Genomic DNA, 10,142 nt, shown 5'->3' with positions numbered 1-10,142 from the left:
AGTGAGTAGGAAGAACAAAGCCAGCAGCCAAGTTACAGAAACTGAGATGGGTAGCTGGGACTCTGATTTCCTGAGTACAGTTATCACGATTAGGGAAGCAAGAACATGTATCTAGGACAGGAGCAAAACAGTCTTTGCTCTCCCTGCTTCCTATAACCCCTCCACTCTCATCACATACTCTTCCCTCTATGGATCCCTATATCCATGACTCCAGCAGAGGTTATTTAAATGCCACTTGCTTCCTTTAGAACTGATGTGGAGAGAAAAAGCAATGAACAGTAGGAGAGTCCACGTTAGGGAAGTAAGATGAGAGTGATTCGGTGATCATGGCTCCTTACTAACACCTGCCTCACGCATCTATGCCAGGTACTCCAGGCTGCCCACCTATCTTAACCTGCCAGGCTCTCTCAGGATGAGATGCTCTCCTTATTTTCCCTTCCTGATGTCAGCTCTTCCATTTCTCTGGCCACTTCTGCTACCAACATGAGAGACTCAACCGTACCTTCCCTCTGCAAAGCTGTCCAGATGTCCCAGAACAATGAAATGTACAAAGCCAAAATGCTGTCCTCATGCCTCTGCAGAAGTGCTTGAACATTTATTGCAATTATTTATCAGTCTGTCACCCATTCAAGCCTTGGAGGTATTTTCTATATATTTTTACAATCTTAGCATTTAAAAGAGTGTTGGGCATTAGTAGAAGAGGTTGGGTAAGAACAATGCTGATGTTCTTCAGTATTTGGTAGAATTTACTTGTGAAACCAGTTGGCTCTGAAATGGTTTTATGTCCAGGTTTTCTATTTCTTTTTGCCAAGGAATTTTTCAAGACGTATGTACATTTCACTCATGTTGTAATTTTTTTTTTAAAGAAAATGTTATGTATTTATTTATGTGAAAGGTAGAGCAACAAGGAAAGAAACAGATGGAGATCTCCCATTTGCTGGTTCATTTCCCAAATGCCAGCCCAGCTGGGTCAGGCCAAAGCCAGGAGCTAGGAGTTCTTTCTGAGTCTCCCACATGGGTGAGAGGACTCAGAACTTGAGCCATCATCTGCCTCTGAGGTGCGTTAGCAGGAAGCTGGATCAGAAGCAAATGTGAGGTGGGTCTCGGTCCCAGGCATTCCTACCTGGGATGTAGGCATCACAAGAAGCAGCTTAACCCACTGCACCATAATGCCCACCCCCCTGTTGTGAAAGTCAGCACGAAGTTGTCGCAGTTTTCCTTCATTATTTTTAAATCTCTAAAGTACCTGAACTGATAACCACCTTTTTATTCCTCGTATTGACAATTTGTTTTCTCTTGTTCAGTCTTGCAAGGAGATTATGTGTTTTATTAATCTTTCAGAAGAGCCAATTTTTAACTGTTGTTTTTTCTATTGTACATTTGCATACTTATCATTGATTTCTAGTCTTATTCTTCTTCTTTACTTTTTCTCGCTTTTTAAAGTTTTGTTTTCTCCAGCGTTTCTTCCTGAAATCTTTGCTCAGATGATGAAGTTTCAAGTCTTTTAATTCAGGCATTGGGGACAGAGCTGCAGTGTGGCAGGTTGAGGCACTGCTGTGATGACAGCATCCCTTATGACACTGGGTCAAGTTCTGGCTGTGTTGCTTCCTATCCAGCTCCCTGCTAGTGTGCCTGGGATGTCAGTGGAAGATACTTAGGCCCTTGCACTCACATGGGAGACCCAGAATGAGTTCCAGGCTCCAGACTTTGGCCTGGCCCAGTTCTGGTGGTGGTAGCCATTTAGGGAGTACACCAGTGGATGGAAGATTCTTTCTCTCTCTCTCTCTCTCTCTCTCTCTCTCTTTCTCTCTCTTTCTGTGTGCATGTGTGTGTGTTTCAAATAAATAAATCACTTAACAAAGCCCAGGAATTTAATGCTATATTTTCTCCTTTTTCTCCCCTCCCCTTCCCCTTCTTGGCTACATCCACCCATCTCAGTATGTCATATTTTCTATTCCTTTTTAAAAGAGATTTATTTATTTATTTGAAAGAGTTAGAGAGAGGTAGTGATAGAGTGAGAGACAGAGAGATCTTCCATCTGCTGGTTTACTACACAGATGGCCGCAGTGGCCAAGTCTGGACCAAGTTGAAGCCAAGAGTTTCATCTGGGTCTCCCACATGGGTGCAGTGGACCCAAACACTTGGGCCATCTTCTGCTGCTTTTCCCAGTCCATTAGCAGGGTGCTTGATCAGAAGTAGAGCAGCTGGCGTACAAACTGGCACCCACGTGGGATGACAATACCACAGGTGATGGCTTTATTTACTATACCACAATGCTGGCCCCAATATGTCGTATTTTCATTGTCATGCACTTAAAATTATTTTCTATTTTAGAGTGTAATTTTCTTCAACCCAAAGTTTTTAGAAATGTACTATTTTATTTCTTAAACTTGGCTGTTTTTGTTTTAGTTCTTTTTCTGTTTTTCATTTCAAGCTTAATTCTACTCTTAACAGAGTACATAGTTTTAAACTTTCACATTTTTGAATTTTTAAAGGATTTTCTTTATGATCCAGAATGTCTGTTTTGACAAGTATCCATGTGTGCTTCAAAAGAGAATGCTTTTGGTTTGGTTTAGTTTGGTTTGCTTTTGTGATGTTCTCTTCAGGCTAATTAGTGCAAACTTGTTAACACAGGGGGCTTAAGAGAATTAAAAGATAAGTTTATTTTGGTACAAAAATATTTTGAAATCCATGCATATGTTTTTTTTTAACTTTTATTTAATGAATATAACTTTCTCAAGTACAGTTTATGGATTACAATGGCTTCCCCCCCCCCCCATAACGTCCCTCCCACCCGCAACCCTCCCCTTTCCCGCTCCCTCTCCCCTTCCATTCACATCAAGATTCATGTTCAATTCTCTTTATATACAGAAGATCAATTTAGTATATATTAAGTAAAGATTTCAACAGTTTGCTCCCACACAGAAACACAAAGTGAAAATACTGTTTGAGTACTAGTTATAGCATTAAATCTCAATATACAGCAATATACAGCATGCATATCTTTTTTGATGTGTACTTCCATGAAGTTTTAAAGACCCTTTACATGTTCTTCAAAATTGTCTATATCCTTATTCACTTTCGTTGCTTTAGACCTCTAGACCTTTTCATATTGTTTTGTTTGTCTGTTATCTTTATCACTAAGACTATTAAAAGTCCAGTCGTGATTTTGGATTTTTTCTATTTCTTCTTTTATCTCTTGTTTTTTGCTTTATATAACATGATACTATTTTCTGAAACATGTCTATCTTGAGTAATGTTATTGCCTTAAAGTTTACTTTGTCATATATTGAAATAGTCATATCTGCTTTCTTTTTGGGTAGTGTTGCATGGTATATCTTTTTCTTTTTTTTATTTTATTTTTTTTAAACTTTTATTTAATGAATATAAATTTCCAAAGTACGACTTATGGATTACAATGGCTTCCCCCCCATACCGTCCTTCCCACCCACAACCCTCCCCTTTCCCACTCCCTCTCCCCTTCCATTCACATCAAGATTCATTTTCGATTATCTTAATATACAGAAGATCAGCTTAGTATACATCAAGTATGGATTTCAACAGTTTGCTCCCACACAGAAACATAAAGTGAAAAATAATAGATGATTTTTTTTTAAATGATGATGAAATCAGAGCAGACCTATTGTCATGTTTAATCCCAGTGAGAGTCAAGTTGGGAATTGATAATTTCAACAGTTTGCACCCCCATAGAAACACAAAGTGAAATATATTGTTTGAGTACTCGTTATAGCATTAAATCTCAATGTACAGCACATTAAGGATAGAGATCCTACATGAGGAGTAAGTGCACAGTGACTCCTGTTGTTTCTCTCATCCTCTGTGATTTATACCTAAAAGTGTCACTTTGTAAGGAGCATGTAGCTGTTTTTTTTTTTCTGTAAACACTCTAACATTCTTTACATTTTAATTGTAGTGTTTAGTTAATTTATATTTAATGTAGTCACTAATACATTTGATTTTAAATCTGCCATCTAATTATTTGTTTTCTGTTTATAGAATCTTTTAAAAATGTTTTTATCCATTCTTGCCTCATTTTGAATCTACCAGATATTTGGAAACATATTTTTCTATTTTAGAAAGCTTTGGAGGTTGTCTGAGACGTGTCAAAATGCATTCTTATTTTGTAAGTCTTCCTAACATTAGCTTTTTCTGCTTTTCAGACAATGCAATCCGACAGTACTTCAATGCTAACATTCTTCATTGTCTTCCATGCTGTTGTACACTTGTGTTATAACTCTCTGTATATTTTAAACCACAGAAGACTTTGTGATTATTTTTCTTTTTTTTAAGAAGATTTATTTATTTATTTGAAAGCCAGAGTTGCACAGAGCAAGAAGGAGAGGCAGAGAGAGAGAGAGAGGTCCCTCACCCACTGGTTCACTCCCCAATTGGCCACAATGGCTGGAGTTGCCACAATCAGAAGCCAGGAGCCAGGAGGTTCTTCCAGGTCTCTCACATGGGTGTAGGGGCTGAAGGACTTGGGCCTTCTTCCACTGCCTTCCTAGGCCATAGCAGACAGCTGGATCAGAAGTGAAGCAGCTAGAACTAGAAATAGCACCATATGGGATGCTGGCCCTGCAGGCGGTGGCCTTACCCGCTACACCACAGTGCTGACCCCTGATTATTTTTCTTAATCACCAACATTTATTAAACTTTCCCACTATCCCCTCCTCCAGTAATTTTCATCCTTCCTGAACAATTTTGTTTCCATATGAGACTTTTCTTCTTTTTTGTGTATAAAATGTCTTTAGTGTTTCATTTAGTGTGGGTCTTCAAGAATTAGTTCTCTTACTTTTTGTCTAAATCTGTCTTTATGTTGCTTTATTTTATGAAGACATCTTCACTGGATATAGAATTCTAAATTGGCAGTTATTTTCTTCCCACACTTTAAAGATATCAATCATCATACTGAATTCTCACATTCAACATTTTTGTTGAAAAGTCAACTGTCAGTCCTGTTTTGATGAAGAGAATCTTTTTTTCCTGGCAATTTTAAACATTTTTAAAAATTTATTTATTTGAAAGAGAAACACAAAGGGGGGGGAGGGAGGGAGGGAGGGAGGGAGGGAATATCTTGCATCTGCTGGTTCATTCCTCAAATGGCCGCAGTGGCCGGGGCTAGGCCAGGTGAACCAGGATCCAGGAACTTTCACTAGGTCAAACACATGAGTGCAGGGGCCCAACTACTTGGCCCTTCTGCCACTACTTTCCCAAGCATATTAGCAAGGAGCTGGATTGGAAGTGGAGCAGCTGGGACTTGAACCAGTGCTAATATGGGATGCCAGCATCACAGACAATGGCTTAACCTGCTAAGCCACTACATTGGCCTCCTAACTATCTTTCAAAATATTTTTCTTGATCATATTCACCATTATTATTTAAGTTCCCTTAGCAGTTGCTAAGAGTCATGTTTCTGTTGTTTACTTTTTCTCTTGGCTTTTGGTGATTTGGTCATATTTCTAGGCATTCTTGGCCAGCTCCGCGGCTCACTAGGCTAATCCTCCGCCTGTGGTGCCGGCACCCCGGGTTCTAGTTCCGGTTGGGGCGCCGGATTCTGTCCTGGTTGCCCCTCTTGCAGGCCAGCTCTCTGCTGTGGCCAGGGAAGGCAGTGGAGGATGGCCCAAGTGCTTGGGCCCTGCACCCCATGGGAGACCAGGAGAAGCACCTGGCTCCTGCTTCGGATTAGCGTGGTGCGCCAGCTGCAGCGCACCAGCCGTGGCGGCCATTGGAGGGTGAACCAATGGCAAAAGGAAGACCTTTCTCTCTGTCTCTCTCTCTCACTATCCACTCTGCCTGTCAAAAAAAAAAAAAAAAACATATTTCTAGGCATTCTTACTAGTTTTTCATTGAGTATCAAACACTGTGCATGAATAATTATGGGTCTCTGCATTAAGTAATATTTCTCCTTGCAGAGTTAAATGCTTTCTGACAGGTAGGTCAAGTATGTGAAGATCAGCTTCATCTAGTTGAGACTGAACTTAATGTTTTGTGGGATTGCATTTGTGGTATAATAAAGATGACTTCAAGTTCTTTTACACTCCTGTTATTGAGTTCAGATATGTATGTTCCCTCCTCTTATACCTAGGTAGGTTCCAAGATGTTTTGGCCAACATGATAGGGCAAGAGTGATGCTGCATCATTTTAATGCCCAGGTCTCAAGAGACTGGCAGTTCTACTTCCTGTCTTTTGAAATGCCTAATCTAGAGGAAGCCAGTTAGCATATAAGAAGTCCAACTACACTGAGATTTAATGCTATGAGGAAGCAAAAATTAGACACGTGGAAAGGACTTATGCACAAACAAATGCCTGATCACTCTCCAGCTATTCCAGACCTCCAGGCCCAGGCTCCAGCCACCTGAGTGAGCAAGTCCTCAAACATTTGGATGCACATGAAGGACACCAGACAAGACCACCTAGCTGTCTCTTGAGCCCAAGAACTGTGAAAGATGATTACTCGTTGTCTTAAACCTGTAGCACTTTTGCAGAATAGTAATAGATCATTGGAACGTGGGCCATTTCAGCATTGCTTTTAATGCCATAACTTAGCCCTAACTCTTAGGTGAGTTCCTTTTCTGAAGTCTCAGTTGAAAGTGTAAGGTGGCCGGCGCCACAGCTCAATAGGCTAATCCTCCGTCTGCAGTGCCAGCACACCGGGTTCTAGTCCCAGTCGGGGCGCCAGGTTCTGTCCCGGTTGCCCCTCTTCCAGGCCAGCTCTCTGCTGCGGCCAGGGAGTGCAGTGGAGGATGGCCCAGGTGCTTGGGCCCTGCACCCCATGGGAGACCAGGAGAGGCACCTGGCTCCTGGCTTTGGATCAGCACGGTGCGCCGGCCGCAGCGGCCATTGGAGGGTGAACCAACGGTAAAGGAAGACCTTTCTCTCTGTCTCTCTCTCTCACTGTCCACTCTGCCTGTCAAAAAAATTTTTTAAAAAGTGTAAGGCTATTTCCCAGGGTTCATCCACGTTGTTGACCATGAATTCTAATGCCTGTCTCCTTAGTGCTAAATCTACTTGGCCCCAAATATCTTTTCAGCTGTGTGGCCTCCCTGTTGTTGGCATCTGCTACCTTTTTTCCAGAAACTTGTCTCTGTTTGCCTCACATAAGCACACCTAGGAGTTGGTGGGTGTGTCAAAGGGCAATCTCATTCAGGTTTGCAGGCTCATTTCTCCAAGATTTCTTTTCCGGAGGTTGCGTTTCTTCATTTCTTGCTATGTTGACAGCCTCAAGCCACATCTATTTTCTTAGCCTAATGAAAATGCCAAAGCCCTCGCGTGCTTCTGCCTGCTGGATTCTTTTTCTCTGATCTGTAAAATTAGCAAATGACCCGAGGGAGGATGAGGAAGCAAATGCGGTCTACATTTCTCTCAGCCTTCTTGGTCCCTTAAGTCTTGGCTGCCATGGTTGCTCCCCAGTGTCTTCAAGCTCTCATGTTACCCAGATTTTATAGTTTCTCTCCACTGGAGACAAAGTACAATACAAGTCATTCCATTAAGGCAGCAACAGGAGTCCCCAAAGCTCAGGTGCCCTATCATAACTTTGTATTTCTCCAAAGGCCTTTCTAACCCAGTTTAGACTAGATACTCAATGGTCTCAATACTAGATACTCGATACTAGGTATCAATAGTCTGGATAGTCTCAATACTAGATAGTCTCAGTACTAGACATCAATACTAGATCCTCAAATGGTCTCAGCAGTCCTAGATACTTTCCTGAAGTCCTCTATCAGCTCCATTCTTGACTCTGCTTGTGCTTGCTTTTTCACACCTCTAACATGTTCACAGCTTCTGAAGCACAGAGACTCAGTACCGAATGCTAGCTTTGCTAAATTTTCAGCCACGACACGGTAAAAAGAGTCTTGTTCTTTGTTTCACTGCTTGTGTACGATTTCCGTCTTGCTTACCACGATACCACTTGAGTGAACTCAATCCAAATGTCATCTCTTTCATCTATTTTGAGCATCAGTAAACTGTACTCCAAGAATTAATCAGAAAGTCACCTTTATTTATTTATTTATTTGTTGTCATCATCATCTGCTCACTGAAAACATGCGGAGACTGCAAATAGTTTTTCTGGAATTGACTCAGAGAGAGATCTCCATTTGGTCTCATCTGGTCAGGAAGGAACTGAGCCTACTTTGGCGACAGAATGTTGCAACACAAGACTTTTTACTTTGGCCTTTACAGTTTTGGCAAACATAAACTTCCCCACCCTGTGACTAGTAGAGTGCAGAAAATTAAAAAATGCCAAAAGTACTCTAAAACTTCTTTGCTTACAGCAAAAGAAAGAAGGAAGGAAAGGAGGGACAAAAAGAGGGGTGAGGGAAGGCAAAGAAATCCACAATGTTCTATTTTAAGGGACTTTCAGTTCACACCTAGAATATGATAAATTGATTTGCCTTTGGTTCCCAGTTTAGAAGTTGTTTTCCTGTCACAATATTGTCTAGGAATTAAGTTGTAGCTTCTTCTATAAGTTTACTTGGTAATATAATTATCAAGTACAGAGTTGCTTACATTAAATAGGGGGTTGGAAAGTGTTACAAGTCTCATTAGGTTTAAATTGCTACACGGATCCCATCACTGAGAGATTAGAGGAAAGCAAACCACAGGAAGTAGGGAGATGGAATGCCGGCGGGGGAAAGGGTGACAGCCACGGGATACAAGGCAGAGAAGTTGGCAGCTTTTAGGGTTAGAAATAAGCACATGTTCAAATTGTTAGAGATAATTCAGAACCTTCCATTCCTTGGATATTAATTTATCATCACTAACCAAAAAAGTTTCTTGCTTAACTGACCAACATATGTTTGCCGAGGTCCTATAAATTGCTGCTTCTATGTGCTGTTTAAACCCCAAGGCCATGTCTTTCTGGGATAACTTGCATTTGATTATTTACTGATTGAGAGGTTAGAAGTGAGAAACATTTTTATTTTCTAACCTTTACATCTTAGGAACTATCCAGTACTGATTTTTAGTTCATCATCCGCTTTCTGTACCATATCATTATCAAGCAGTGATTAATTGATATGGGATACTTCAAAAAGCTAGTGGGAAAATGGAATTAAAGGATAAGTTTATTTTGGTTCTAAAATTGTTTGAAATGCATGCATTGCAAGGTCTTCAAAAGCTCATTGAAAATATATATTATGAAAAAACCTATGTACAGATTTCAAAATTATTTGTACCAAAATAAACTTATCTTTAACTCCACTTTTCCACTAGCTTTTTGAGGTACCTGCATAATTTCTTTTTTTTAAGATTTATTTATTTATTTGGAAGCAGAATAGCAGAGAGAGAGAGAGAGAGAGGGAGAGACACACAAAATGACCTTCAATTCACTGGTTCATCCCCCAAATGGCCACAACAGCAAGGTCTGGGCCATGCCAAAGCCAGGAGCTACCAGCTCCATCCTGGTCTCCCACACCAGTGGCATGCGCCCAAGCACTTGGCTATCATCTGTTGTCTTCCAAGGTGCGTTAGTAGGAGGAGGCTGGATTAGAAGTGGAGCAGCTGGGACTCCAACTAGCACTCCAATATGGTATGCTGGTGTCTCAAGAAATGGCTTAACCCTCTGCGCTATAATGTCAGGCCTGAAGTATCCTTATGCTTTCAACATTGTGCCTAGAGGTCTTAGCCAAATCCAGTAACTCACTAGGGATAGGTTCCATCCCTAAGTAGCAGAGCTAACAGTTTGTTAGTCATTTCATTATATAAGATGGCTTGCCATTTTCCAAAAATCCTCTAAAATTTTTTCTCACCATTTTTCTAACCCTTTCCTGCAGTTTACCCATTATTTCCCTAGCCTGTGCTCACCACTGTACACAAAATTGATGTCACATATTTTATGACTTTGTTATGATATCTGCTGTGCCACTCAGCATTCCACAACTTCACAGATAAGGCAAAGCAACTGTCTGTGGTTGGTCACCAGAGTGCAGGCTGAATGGGGAGTTTTGCTGATCTGAACCAGGCCTGATCCTCCTCTTCTGGCCTCTCCCATGCATCTGCGATCAGGTGAGGCATCAGATAAGTGCTCAGTTTCTGAGGGTTTACTCAGTTCTCCATAAGCTTCCTTCCTCCTCTATCGCAACTTAGCCTCATTCTCATGGAGAGACGAGGATCCAAGAGAT

Source organism: Oryctolagus cuniculus, chromosome 15 (genome assembly GCF_051225735.1).
Source record: "Oryctolagus cuniculus isolate XC-2025 breed Fujian yellow rabbit chromosome 15, ASM5122573v1, whole genome shotgun sequence".
NCBI classification, from domain to species: domain Eukaryota; kingdom Metazoa; phylum Chordata; class Mammalia; order Lagomorpha; family Leporidae; genus Oryctolagus; species Oryctolagus cuniculus.
The sequence above is the reverse complement of the archived record's forward strand: the minus strand, read 5'-3'. Positions refer to the sequence as shown.